The sequence below is a fragment of the Ambystoma mexicanum genome, chromosome 11, assembly GCF_040938575.1.
Source record: "Ambystoma mexicanum isolate Mex_15411 chromosome 11, UKY_AmexF1_1, whole genome shotgun sequence".
Lineage (NCBI taxonomy): Eukaryota > Metazoa > Chordata > Amphibia > Caudata > Ambystomatidae > Ambystoma > Ambystoma mexicanum.
The window spans coordinates 1,195,046,157-1,195,059,355 of record NC_090934.1 but is presented as its reverse complement, the minus strand read 5'-3'; the positions used below and the strand labels follow the sequence as shown (position 1 = coordinate 1,195,059,355).

At 46.1% G+C, this 13,199-nt stretch overlaps 1 protein-coding gene across 1 annotated transcript in view; it reads right to left on the bottom strand.

The window, feature by feature from the left end:
- Positions 1–13,199, bottom strand: part of LOC138505118 (mucin-3A-like) — a 1,277,237-nt gene that overhangs the window by 155,866 nt on the left and 1,108,172 nt on the right. The window lies entirely within an intron of this gene.

Sequence of the window (13,199 nt, the reverse complement as noted above, 5' to 3'; positions counted from 1 at the left end):
CAAACAAGCACTCACAGTGGCTGCATTTGCGATTGAGAAAAGTTCCACGATTGTCAGGGGGTGCTCTGTTACCTTGTTTGTGGAACATTCACTATTCGCCATTTTGGAAAGATCTAAATCGGCCTTAACTCCTCAAAAGATCCTCTGCATATGATATTATAATATCCAAACATCATTCATATAGTAAGGTGAATCCTGCCAAATTTTTGACAGAGGCATCCACTGATGCCGACCTAAAAACACATGAATGTGCCACATACGAGGGTGAAGAGGAAGGTAAATCCAAAGCTAGCGACAGTGCATTGACAGGAGTGATACTATATGTTGATGGGTCATCAACAATTGACCAGGAGACGGGACGGAAGCATAAAGGGCCGGCAGTGGTGCAGCATAAAGGGGGGGCGCATGATGTCAGGACCCCCACTGCCTCAGCTGTGTCCAGCGTGGGGATTAGGTCCAGCAGGAGCCATAAAGTACTATATTTCAGAACACTGTTGTGTCCTCGTTGCAGAACATTGGCTGCAGATGGCAGAAAACGCCATCCGGTAGCCAGAACTACAAGTCCCAGCAAGCTCGCGTGCTCGCAAGCAGTGGAACTCCGTGGGACAACGCCCGACGGTCCGCGCATGCGCGCGACGAGCTCACGGATCCCCGCTTGCGCTAACAGACTCGGATGGGAGCGGACGTGTAAGCTGAGGGCTCCTGCAGGCAGCGACCCGCGGGGCCATTCCCCGCCTGCGACCTCTGCAGGCCCCGCGCCTCCGGCAAGATAAGTGCATTTCTCTGCTTTCACGAACCGCTGGTTCACAGACAAAAACAATAGTGCATGCAACGTTGTGGGATTCTAGCCGCGGCATCCCACTGTATCAGTGGCCAGAACCCGCTGCGCCGCCGTAGTCTAACGGCACGAACTCTGGCAGTCGCCTGGCACGCCACCCGGTACCATCAAACGAAGCTAAGTGCTCATTTGGTTACTTTTAAGGTGTTGGGTGTTATAGATAATGCTAACCTTGTGGGTTGGTAGATGAACTGCCAACTCTATATCAGAAACTGTAGCGTGTTCATGATGTCCTTTCCCATGATGTTTCCATACTGTAAGTGAACCGTGTATAGAAGTCACAGAGTTTTGGGGGCAAGTTAGTTGTGAGTGTGGAAGCGTGCATGGGCGGAGTACCGTCGATCTCAGGAGTCCCAGGCAGAACACCAAGGCGGACCTTTCCTAAAATCCCTTCTTATCCATAACCCATTCCTACCCTTCCTCCCCTTTTACCCGGTTAACCAACAACCCTCTACCTATCCAATTCAACGGACCCTAACCCTCTTTCCCCGGCGGGTCGCGGTGACCCGTGTTGTCTACCTAACCGGGTGCCAAGACCCAACGGGGAGGTAGGTGTACGTGCTGCCCCTGCGCAAGATTGAGTTCCTGACACATGAATTTCTGAGAAAAGATAACCTATGCGCTACTCAGCTCAGGCAGCGGAACTTGTAGCTCTCATTGAGGCATTGAGAGCCTCTCAATGGCAATGTGCCACCATCTACTCAGACTCGGCATATGTCACAACAACCGTGCATTGGTGGAAGAGGAGAGGGTTTCGAGGCAGATGGCTCTCCAGTGCAGCATGCAAGGCTGTTGGAAGAACTGACTGAAGCCTTATCATGACCCTCCATTGTGGCAGTCATCAAATGCGCTGCCCATACTAATGCCACGCATGAAATCTCTAAGGGCAATGCTGCTGCAAACTAGGTGGCCAAGTTGGCAGCCTATCTCCCAAATACAATGTTAACTGAGTGTATAGTGACCACCCCTGTAGAGAGAGACCACAGTTCCATACACAGCATAGCCCATATTGCAGATTATAGAATTGCAAGGGAAAGTGCCGGTGGAGGAAAAGGAGCTATTGTTGCAGAGGGGATGCAAACAGTCCCCCAACTGATCTATTGTGGAGGCTGGAGAGTTCTGGGAAGGTGGTGATGCCCCCAAGAATAACTCTGTGGCATTTTGAGCAACTACATGCCCCCCCCACAGCTCCAAATAACATTGTGGCAGATATTCACGAGGAGTGGTTTGTACCAAACCTCCAGGAGAAAATTTTTGGAAAAAGCAATACATTGACATGCTAAAGTTTTAGCACAGGGATGTCATTATGGACATTGAGAGGTACATTACCTCGCCCTATGGGGCCATTCCATTAACTGCATATAGATTATGCAGATATGGGGGAAAGGTGCAATGGATATAGGTAACTTATTGTGGTGGTTTGCCCCTTTTCAAGGTGGGTGGAGGCAGGACCATGTGCACACCCAGATGCAAAGCGTCCAACACGGGTCCTGGTCAGAAAGGTGTTTCCACAATGGGGCGTGTGTGAAGTATTGAGATACGATAATGGCACAGATTTCTTTAATGTGCCATTTCAGCATGTCACAGCGTTATTGGGCATAAAACATTGAATGTGCTCAATTTACCACCCTGCGGGTAGTGGCGTTGTGGAGAGGATCACTTTTGAAGAGTAAACTGTCAAAATATTGTTCCATGTTAATGAAAAACTGGGTACACTGTTTGCCCTTGGCCCTCTTCCGTTTACACGCACAACCTAGTCAGGACCACCATTTGACACCACATGAAATAGTCACAGGCAGGCGCATGGGGAAACCCACATCCCCTGTGAGGAAAACGTCAGATGCACATTAAGCAACAACAGTACTAGGAGAGGAATTTAGGGAATATTTAACAGCACCAACACGTGCTATCAAATATATCTCTCGACGGATGGAGTCACCCAGGAGTGTAGGACAGGACACACCGGTACAACAACTGCAAACATATCTGCCACAACTGGAACATAAGTACCTGGAGAGCTTTGATAGAACAATTTCAGGTTTCATGGGCCATATGAGGTGGTCTTCTGTACGCCTCTCGCCATCCGCGTAAAGATATTGGGTGCATCTCTCAGATGTCCGAAGAGCACCTGAGACAAGGCAAAGCTCAATCAACAGAGTAAGGACATAATCAAAGAAGAAGTTTAGTAAATGATCTATGCCAGGGTGGTGTGCAGTGCCACACTCCTGATTTTTCTTTTTTCTTTTCTTTTTTCATCTTTTCATTTTTTATTATTTTATTTTTTTTATCTTTTTTCAATTTCTCAAATTTTGAAGGTCCAGAACCTGGTCGGCCCTGGTGGGAAAAGGGTCTCTCTCTCCCTCCCTTTATGCATTATGTTTTTCTAGTATTCTATTGTTTATGTGACACTGTGTATGAAGGTATGTCTGTTATATGGGGTGGTCCTATAAAGGGGGGGCATGAACAGTTGGAAAATAAAGCTAGTATGAATAGGTCTATGATGAATCAAACAGAGTCTCACTTATTGCCGGCCACCCCTACAAGTTTTCTAAGATGAATAAAACGGGAAGTACGAATTACGTAGTACGTATGATTTAAATAAGGGGTTGGGCTTTGATGCCATTTCTGACATGGAGTCTGAATCATCGAACAGCTGGTACTCCGATATGCGTACTGCAGGAAGAAATGTGATAAATGAAAGGTGTTGCGTGTGTGCACTTATCCCAAATGCGTCAGAGGATCCTAAGGTTTTAGTTCCACATCCAGTCCTAATTAGAGGCACAATGTCTGGTACATCTTGCACTATGTAGGATAATATACACATTCCAGGCACACAGCATGCAGTTGAGAAGCATTGATATAGACCCAGCGCTATGCAATGGCAATACGAAATACAGCAAGTGTCTACAAGTATCATATTTTTCCTTGGGAGATCACTCACATGTCAACAAGTGGCAGGGCACTCCTGTGACGTGCCCGGCAGATGGATTTATAAGAGTACAGCAAAGTAACAATAGCCCAAGTAGAGACCGAGGATGAGAGAGCATTTTTTCCTATGGGATTGCGCCATTATAAAACACTTCTGTGAATCGAGGCTCTATGTGTGCGCAAATATGGTCCCAATACATCACAAGGCTATCATGGATTGCAACAATGGATAAGCCAGTGCAAACACAGAGCCATGGACTATGATGTTTTAGCAATGAAGGAACAGTTCCTGTTGGTGCAAACAAACAGTGCAACCACTCTTGTGATCCCTGATATGATGAAAGGTACGGCAGCAGTGATTGATTACTACTAGGTTTGTGGCTGACAAGCCTACTTGCACCTTCCTGGAGGAGCAAATGCTCACTGGTCATCCTGTACTCAGTGCTACTTTTACGCTCACCTGGTCTCATCGGGGATGTTAGGGCACGGTTGCAGCCCTCCCAGGAACTGGCTCCCCAGGGTCAGGCTTCTTCCCCTGCTCCTCCGTTGTGGACTGCGCTGGTTGCTTATACTGCCCCTGCGAGAATACGAGAAGCCATGAGAATGCTGTGATATGGCTGTAGTTTCCTTCTAATCCTTCTTCACAGAATGTGGTGAGCATGCGCCTACCCATATAGTCTCACCTGTTATTTATAAGGGTGAGGTCTCCGCCCTGCTTCTCAAGTGCAGGGATGCCTTAGATAGACCTAGTTTCTTCACTGGTCCATGCTGCTGGCAGCCCAGACTAGCTGTGGCTGAACCATTTCAAAGGTAAGTCTTCAACAATGATTATTGTCCGTATTCCTTTATTCCTTGTAATGTCTTTTCTACTCCCCAATAGGTGATGAGAGGCCCAGCAGAGTCGCTGTGCTGGAAGCGAGCCCCAATGGAGGCCTGAGGAGTTTACAATGTCCCAAATACATGGAAAGTTTGGTTCTAAGGTCAAGCGCAAGGATTGTGATGCGCGCGACCTTAGCGTAATGTCTTTATGTTGTTTCTAACCTAATTTGTCCTTTTCTCCTGCAGGGATTGCCTGGCGAAGTCAGACGGGGAGCAGCTATCCGAAGATCTTCCGGCGGGAGATTGATGGCTGGATCCGCGAGGAAGCTGGAGTTGATGAGCTCCCGAGTAAGTGTTGGAAGCCTGGAACAGGTAACGATGCGCTCCAACTGTGGTAACTGCTGCGATCAGGTAAGATGAGCTGCAAGCGATTATTGATGGAATCAGGTAAGACAAGCTTCTGGCGATGGTATTGCTGGAGTCAGGTAAGGTGCGATTCAGGCATTGGCATTGCTGGAATCAGGTAAGATGCGCTCCAGGCAATGGTAACACTAGAATCAGGTAAGAAGTGCTTCCGGCAGCGGTGAGCGTAATGCTCCTACAAGCAGACTAACTTGAAGCGCTTGCATGCGGGCAGGCTTAAATAGCATGGTCCCAACCACGCCGCCTTTGCTCTGCCTTGTGGGCTCACCCTGCCACTCCCAGAAGATGCTGCATGTGCAGCCCAATGTATTCCTATGGCCACGCCCGACCTGGACCCACATGGAGGCCCTGCAGGGGAGGAAAGAACAGGTGCACCAGAATAAAAGTGTGCAGAGCACACTTTTACATGAGCCTGGCAAAGGCTCCATGACTGGGTTATACTGGACCCTTCATGTGATGGAGCTTGTGGTCCTTGTTCTGTGGCCATGACAGCTACTAGTAAGAGGAAGGGAGAAGAAATGCCTGTCAAGGTGCCAACAGCCACTCCAGTACCTAAATAAGCAGAAAGAAACTTGCAGATCACACAAGAATTTGGTATGCTGCCAGAAAAAGAACTACTTCAACAGCAGGAAAAAAATAAGAGACCAAACTAGCTCTCAAAAGACTCTTCCACACTGCTCAGAGGAATACCTGACGGGTATCGACTTTTTAGCTCAGCAGAGAATTGTTCATCTTTTTTGGCTCCTGGGGTACAAGCAGCTGCTAACATCAAGTGGGTGCATATAGTCCGATGGGAGCTAGTCCAGCTGGCCACCGACAGAGAATGCGTTCAATGCCATCAAAGTAGAGCTCCGCACATTAAGACTCATGATGGTGAAAAACCGCTACATGTTGGATTTGCAAACAACCATAGAAGGAGGAGTGTGTAAAAAGTTGGGAAGCAGCTGCTGCACTTTCGTACCCCTGGTGGATTCTAGGAATGGGTCACTATCCCACGTCATTGAGCCGGTGTACAATCTAGGTGTTCAAAGAAAGAAGGTGTAGTTCAGAACACAGATTGGCTATTGCTTGCCTTTGATTGGGTCCTGTCATGGCTGGGGGCAGCAGTGAAAATACTGGCGCCTGTTATCGTATTCTTCTTGGTCCTCTTGTCCCCGTGCCTATTGGGTCTCCAATGTTGTGTCAATATAGCTCCTAATAGTGCAAAGATTATGATATCAATGGGGGGGGGGGTCTAACACAACTTGCCATACAAAAAACATCGAAACTCAAACTATATTTCTGGGGTTGTAGATATGTCGAGTGGGGATGAGTTTGTTACTGTAGAAGTAACAAAAGGGGGGAATGTTGGGAAGGAACTAGGGTCGCCCCACAGCCCCAAGTGCTTTAGAATTAGGCAAGACCTCTTTTAGGTGTTATAATGGGGGAAGAGGGGCACTGGGAAGGCTTTCTCATGCAAATATATTCACATACACAGACATGGGCAGGCTCTGAAGAAGGACATGGTGGGCAGACACTGGAGAAGGCAGTTATTGTTTAAATATAAGGCACAATTGACTATTAGTTGAATAGATTTGCAATGTTAGATCCTAGGCACTTGTAAAATCTTAGCACAGTAGATGCAAACTCTCTCCTGGAAAGAATGCAGCTTGTGCTAAAAAAGGACTACAGGCTTCCGCTGTGTTCGCTAGCACCAAGCACATAAAGTGACTCACCAGCTGTCTGTCTATCAAGAGTCCATATAGGCTAAGAATAGGGGATTTATATGCTTGGTGCACAAAATTGAGAAATTGGATATATGAGTATTAAGGGTGGGAGGAACCTACAGGGCTCAGATACACATGGAGAGAATGACTGGAAAATGTTTTTGTACATTAAATATTCATTGGTAGCAATATGAAGGAAAGCATGAGCTACAGTGTATTCTTGCATCAGCTAGCAAAATGTAGAGCAGCATTGTTCAGACAGAAACCGCTGACAATGAAGAAAGGAAGGCTTTTGAACATCCCTTGCATGGGCGTAATTATAGGGGGGACAGGGGATTTTGTCCCCCCAACTTCTGTGGCATGCCTTTTTGCCCCCCTCCCCCATCTTTTGGAGGGAGGGCAGGGGGTCTGCAATCATCAATTATGGGGTGCCCAGCAAGGCTTTCGCTGTCGCATTAGATAATGCTGAGATGCCTGGCAGATGCGCTGCAACACATTCAGGGCCGGGATACCCTCCATGGCTCAGTCCATCACCCTGGCTGACTCAAAGTCAGCAGCCAGGGTGCTGAACTGGGTGTTGCAGCGAGTGACACCTGTGTTGCCACGCTAGCAGCAGCACTTCCAGGGGCCGTGGCTCAGAGAATCGCATTCCGGCTGTGTGTTCATGAGACACGCAAAAAGGCGCGAGGAAGCTCACTCTGCCTGGAGGTGCGTAAGTGCGAAGAGGTTAGGACAGAGCAACATGAGACGTGGCACGGGCAGCATTTGAAAGCAGACCAGAGGTACTTTTTAAAATGTTTTTCATAATGTTTCATTGTGTTTGTGTATGTTTGTTGGAGGGCTGGGCTGCGGCTGACCCTAGTGAGGCTGCGTGTCACATTTGGACAATGTGAGCAGAGCTCACAGTACACATTAAGGCCCCAGGTATGAAGACACAATAACACATGGTGCATTCTCTGTGGCAAGCCACAGCTCTGCAACGCCTCTAAAATTAGTCTTGCCACTTTTCAGATGCAACTAAAGCACCACCATCCTAATTTCAAAATGAAGTTGGTGGAAGGTGCACCCTCCCCAAGTAGAGTGGAAAGAGCCAAGCTGAGAAAACCTGTGACCCAAAACTGTCATACTCTGCAAATTCTGTGAAATTAATTTGAGTGCATGGTGAACTTTTGTTAAGTAGTTTTTGCTCTAGGTGCGCAGAAGAAACCATATGGGATTTTGTGTTAAAAGCACTTTTAGGAGCCCTTTACAACTTTTCCCCCTGCCGCCAAAAATAATCTTCACCAAACTGGCAAAAAGTACTTTGAGTTTTGCAGACATTTTTTCAGGGCGGTTTCGTGCAAATTAGTAAATGGGTATCATGGTTCAGGTTCCAGGCCACCAAAAAGTGCTTCACTTAACCAACTAAGCAGGGCAGTATCCAGCATGGTAAGAGTGTGGGGGGAGCAGAAAAATGCAGTGTGTAGAATTCCACATGGTCTCATTGGTGCCCCCAAACCGCCCAGCCCTGCCCCAATATACTTTTTAGGTAACATTAGTGGAAGGTTGCATTTTAACCTACAATAAAAAAAATAAAACTGCAGGATCATTCCAGATGCAGGAAACTCACCTATTAGAGCTATGCCCACGCCCTCTGAAGCAAAATACATGCAAACTTCCTTATTATTATATGGATGGCATCAACAGAAGTGACTTCATAGAAATGAACATTGCAAGGCGCATCATCAGTCTTTGATACTTGGCGCCACCAGGGAAGTGACTTTAGAATAAGTTGCCATAAATAAGCCAAGTGACAAATAACTTTGTGGTGCAAAATACCTAAATTGCACTATTGTTATATGTGGAGCAACTCTATAGCCATTAGGCTTTTCCATTATAATACCATGATACATTAACATAAGCTTTCAAGTGAATCAAAGTCACTTGCAGAGCTGCAGATGAGGCACAATGTGATTAAATGATTTGCTCAGGATCACACTCTTGGTTAAATGGTGAAACTGGGATGTGGACAATTTAAGCGACCGTGCACACCTTTCGAGGTTTAGTTAATATAGACATTTATTCCGGTTTTGCTTTACATTTCATGTGCTTAAATCATTATTTATAGCAATGCCTTGGAAGCAAACCACATAACATAATAAACTAGCCTTTCATAGTAAACTAACCATACACTATATGCTACATTGTCATAGAAATATGTTGAGCAATGGGAGTATGGCTTTAGATGTATTCTGCATGCAAAGTCACAATAGCATCATGTAGATTAATGTGAGCCTAACAAATCCCCCTTGGGCTTTAAAGCCATAGTCATTATTTCATAAAGCATGCAACATTATGCACTCTTCTCACTTCTGACCACTCCCTCCCATTCACATTTCTAAAGGGACAAAGGTCCCTGCTAATAGTACCCCTTCCCTCCCTCCCATCAATGCCTAATGGCTCACATTGTAATGCTCTGTTGATACATAGCAACGTGAGGCCCCCCTGCTGGCCAGAGCTCCTTGGGACATTGTCCTGGCAGCGGGACACCTCTACCATTCGGAACGGGCAAGTTGTACTGCTGCCAGCGGGACACCTTAGCCGTTGGGTGCCCTCTTTGATGTGCCGAACGGGAGAGGTGTCCCAATGACAAATGTCCTGGTCTGGCTCTTAAAAGAGCCACGGGGGCAGCTTGCCACCACCCCCCTCCCCCGCCTCTCCCGGCTTGTTACTCCACTGCTTGGAGTCATTTGAACACATGAAAACATACCTTAATTTTAATCAGTCAGAATCTTGTAGAAAAAAATCTATCAGCATGTACACATATAAGGTTCTGTGCAGAACCAAAGTTTGAAGAAATATGGCATTTAAAAATTGATACCAAGTATACTTGGTCACCCACTGCATTAACCGATGGCTTCTGCTTTTTAATGAATGGAAAAATCAAGGAAATTGCTGACATTCCAGTGAATCTGTTCCCTTTGGCCATGTCTTTATAGTTCAGCTAGGTCAAGTCAAAATGTCAGGGATCAGGGGGTGATGAAGGTTGACGTTGTGCCACTGTTTCCATGTGTTATTGTAGATGTACATATACATGTTGTGTGCACACAGTGTATGTCAATGGAGGTGTTGGGTGCATTTGTGTGTGAGTGAGAGTGTATGCAAGCATATGTGTGTTGACTTTTGTGTCTGAATGAATGATAATGCATTGTTTATATGTTCTAGTGGAATTAAGTTTGTGAATGTGATGTTGTGTTGTGTCACTGGGTGCATGGCAGGCCGGCTGAAGATGTGGGGGGCCAATTGAATTTTAAAGATAGGCCACCAGTCTTATGAAAGTTATAACAGAGTGTCAGCAATGGACTCTTGTGGTGTAGTAGTAGTGTTATCCCTCAGGGATTTCGGTTGTTTGACCGAAGTACAAAATCACGGCGAAATAGACTGTAGTCATTTTTGCTGCAAATACGGGTTTACCTCAGTACAAAAAACCAAACCCATGTCTCCCCCCCCCCCAAACTGCCAGTACACCCACAAACCCCTACTTACCTATTCTCCATCCGCCGCCTCTCCTGTACCCTGCAGCGTCAGATCCATCCATTTAACATGGGTTGGCTCAAACGCTGCAGGGTCCTTTTTCTTTGTTTTTGTTGGGTCCCCTGCCACCAATGCTGAGGAAGCAGGGGACAATCCTGGAACCGCAAAAGCCAAAAATACCAAACAGAGGGAGCAGAGGACACCCCAGCAACCCCAGCTCTTAATGTTCGGTATCTTCTGCTTCGAACCAATGGTGGTGACCGAATTCAGTCAAATCTAAACATTTTTCTAACAATTTGGCCGAAAACGATCCCTAAGAGCCACCTTCCATCCTCCCACAACCCCACCTCTGTTCCCCCAAAAATTTCGAGCAAAGTTACTCCACTGATCCCTTGTATGGAAGAAGGATGGATTGGGATGAAGCCAGTCATAGCCTGTATCCAGTGACGCCACTACAGCAAGACCAACCTATATAACCTCCTTTCTGGGACCACTGAGGCAGGAGAAAGGAACAGATGAGGGACAGAAGACCATTCAGACAGCAGTCCTTTGCTACCATCCTCATTTTTGTAAGATTAAACTAGTTATCGTTACAAGATAGACTCTTGGCCTTATTTCCCATAGAGGGGTGTATTTATTCTGGTGTGAGCGTAATTAGGGACACCCTTACAATTATGTTGTAATTATGTGCTCTGTAAAGCGCTTGGGATTCAGGCGCTATATAAATAACACATTATCATTACAATTAGGGACACCCTTACAGCAGCCTGTCATGTATAGTGCATGAGTGAATTCACAAATGCTCCGGGAAGCCATGATCCGGTGAGGAGACCCGGAGGCAAGAGGCTGATCAGTAAAGAAGCCACGAGCGGGAGGGGTTTGAGGCATTGATTTCAGGGGTGGGAGCAGATGACTGGTGTGTGCACGGTAGGGGGACCTAGGTGAGAGGAGCCAGGGAGACAAAACTGCAGGGAGTGGGGCAAGGAGATCAGGGATTGTGGGGTGTCACCCATATGAGAAGAGGGAGTTGGGTGGAGGACGGAGGCCAATGTAAGTGCATCTGGGGGTTGCAGGGCAAGGTATGGAGTAGGTCACTCCTTTTGGGGGCAAGGATGCCCCCTACACTCCACTCCTGAGCACGCTGCCTCAAATGAGTTACTTCTCAGAACCTCAGTTTACCCCTAACTTGCTCTCTGCCAACCCCACTATTCAGACTGCATCCCAAAGCCTCCCCACCCTGCCGCAAGTCCGGTGACAGAGTATCCCCTCTTCCTCTGTCTGTCACATTCAGGTAATCAGACGGTTTAATTTTCATTCTTTTTGAGCACGCAGATGTTTCCATGCATTTGAAAAGCGTAAACCCAGCTGTATCAGTATTCAGTCTTAATTGTTCCACTTTCTTGAAAGTGAATTCTGAAACTACAGCAACTCACAAACATCCAGTTTTCCCATTCCTCTGGAGCAGCCTGTCTGTATTTTTCACTTTCAAGTTGGGCAGGGCAGCATGTTACATGAATTAATAGTACACGCGGAAGTCTTATATCTAATCATACATTCGTCTGAATAGGGATAAAGGGAACTTCAACGGAAAAAGATTAAAAGCTACCACAGAGAATATTATTTATTACATTTGGGACACTATTTCAACCGAAAGTAAAACTGTTGCATTGGAAATGGCTTGGTTCCAAAGTGAACCTTCTCATCAGAGCACTTTCTTGATGAGGATATGAATGTTTGCATTTTGGAGAGCTAGTGAACTCATCCAATCATTTGCGATGTCCACAGAGTTGGTGACAGAGTTCTGTAGAAAGCTTTAAGGCAAATAAATGGTTTTGGAGCATACATATTGAGAGCTGGATTCTCAATAGGTGGTCTCTGATCCACACCCCCAGGAGTATGAGGTGATTTTATGTGATGCTCAGGCGAGGATTCAAGGTGATGTGGGAAGAGAAGAAATATTTAGAGACCTTTTACACTCAAGAATGCAAAGTAATGAGAGCCGATAACTAGTGAAGCGTGTTGTAGGTCTATGACAAATGCTGTGAAACTAACCATAATTCCCCCTTTATGACTACTTTTTTGCAATTGTGGAATGAGACTACGCCCCTTTGATCAGTGTGCCATTCCATGCTTAGTCTTCTTGAGTTACATAGAGGTATGGGGAATCTGCATGGTCACATCCAGGGCTGATACTGTCCCGGTGGTTGCAGTGTTACGGCAAAGGTTCACAGTGTGGTGACTTAGATGCTGGCTTTTCTGCATCTGCAAATGGGTGACAGACATAAGGAAACACTATAGAACACCATGACAATTTGGGGGTGAACAGACGTCACTTATTTTTGGTACCCAGGATTTACAGAATGGTGATCCCACCATGTGAATGGTAAGCACACCATGGCCCAAAAGCGATCTAACAAGATGTATGTGGAGCGAGTGGGCAGAGGTGGCTGGTGATACATGCTGTACTTCAACTTCATCATGTGCCATTATGGCCATGCAGTGTAAAATTGAGAGGACTTGAAAGACTGATGCCAAGTTAGACTGGCTGAATGAGCCAAAATGAAATGGGAAATCCAGAGAGGAAGTAGTGGAGCGGGATATACTTCACTCTCCTCTCTCCTCCCTAAAATTAGTAAGGTATGCCTGCAAAAGAATGGACTGAAAAAGGCTTTCAAAAAGAATGCTGAAACTTTAATACCTTGGGAATAAGTTACATCTAGGTGTGCTTTACTCTTGCATGTCGAACCCCTCCCCCACTCATACAGCATCAGTAAAGGACTCCAATTTTGTTATAAGCCTATTAAATGTCTGATGTAACATACTACATGTGGGCCATTATTTCCCATTTTTAGATCATGTATTGCTACATTTCCTGTTCTATACATGGCTGGACTTCGAAATACACAAATAACAATTACTGCGGTTGGGCCAATTATGGATTGTAAACTTTATATTCTGTGTTGTGATCTAGG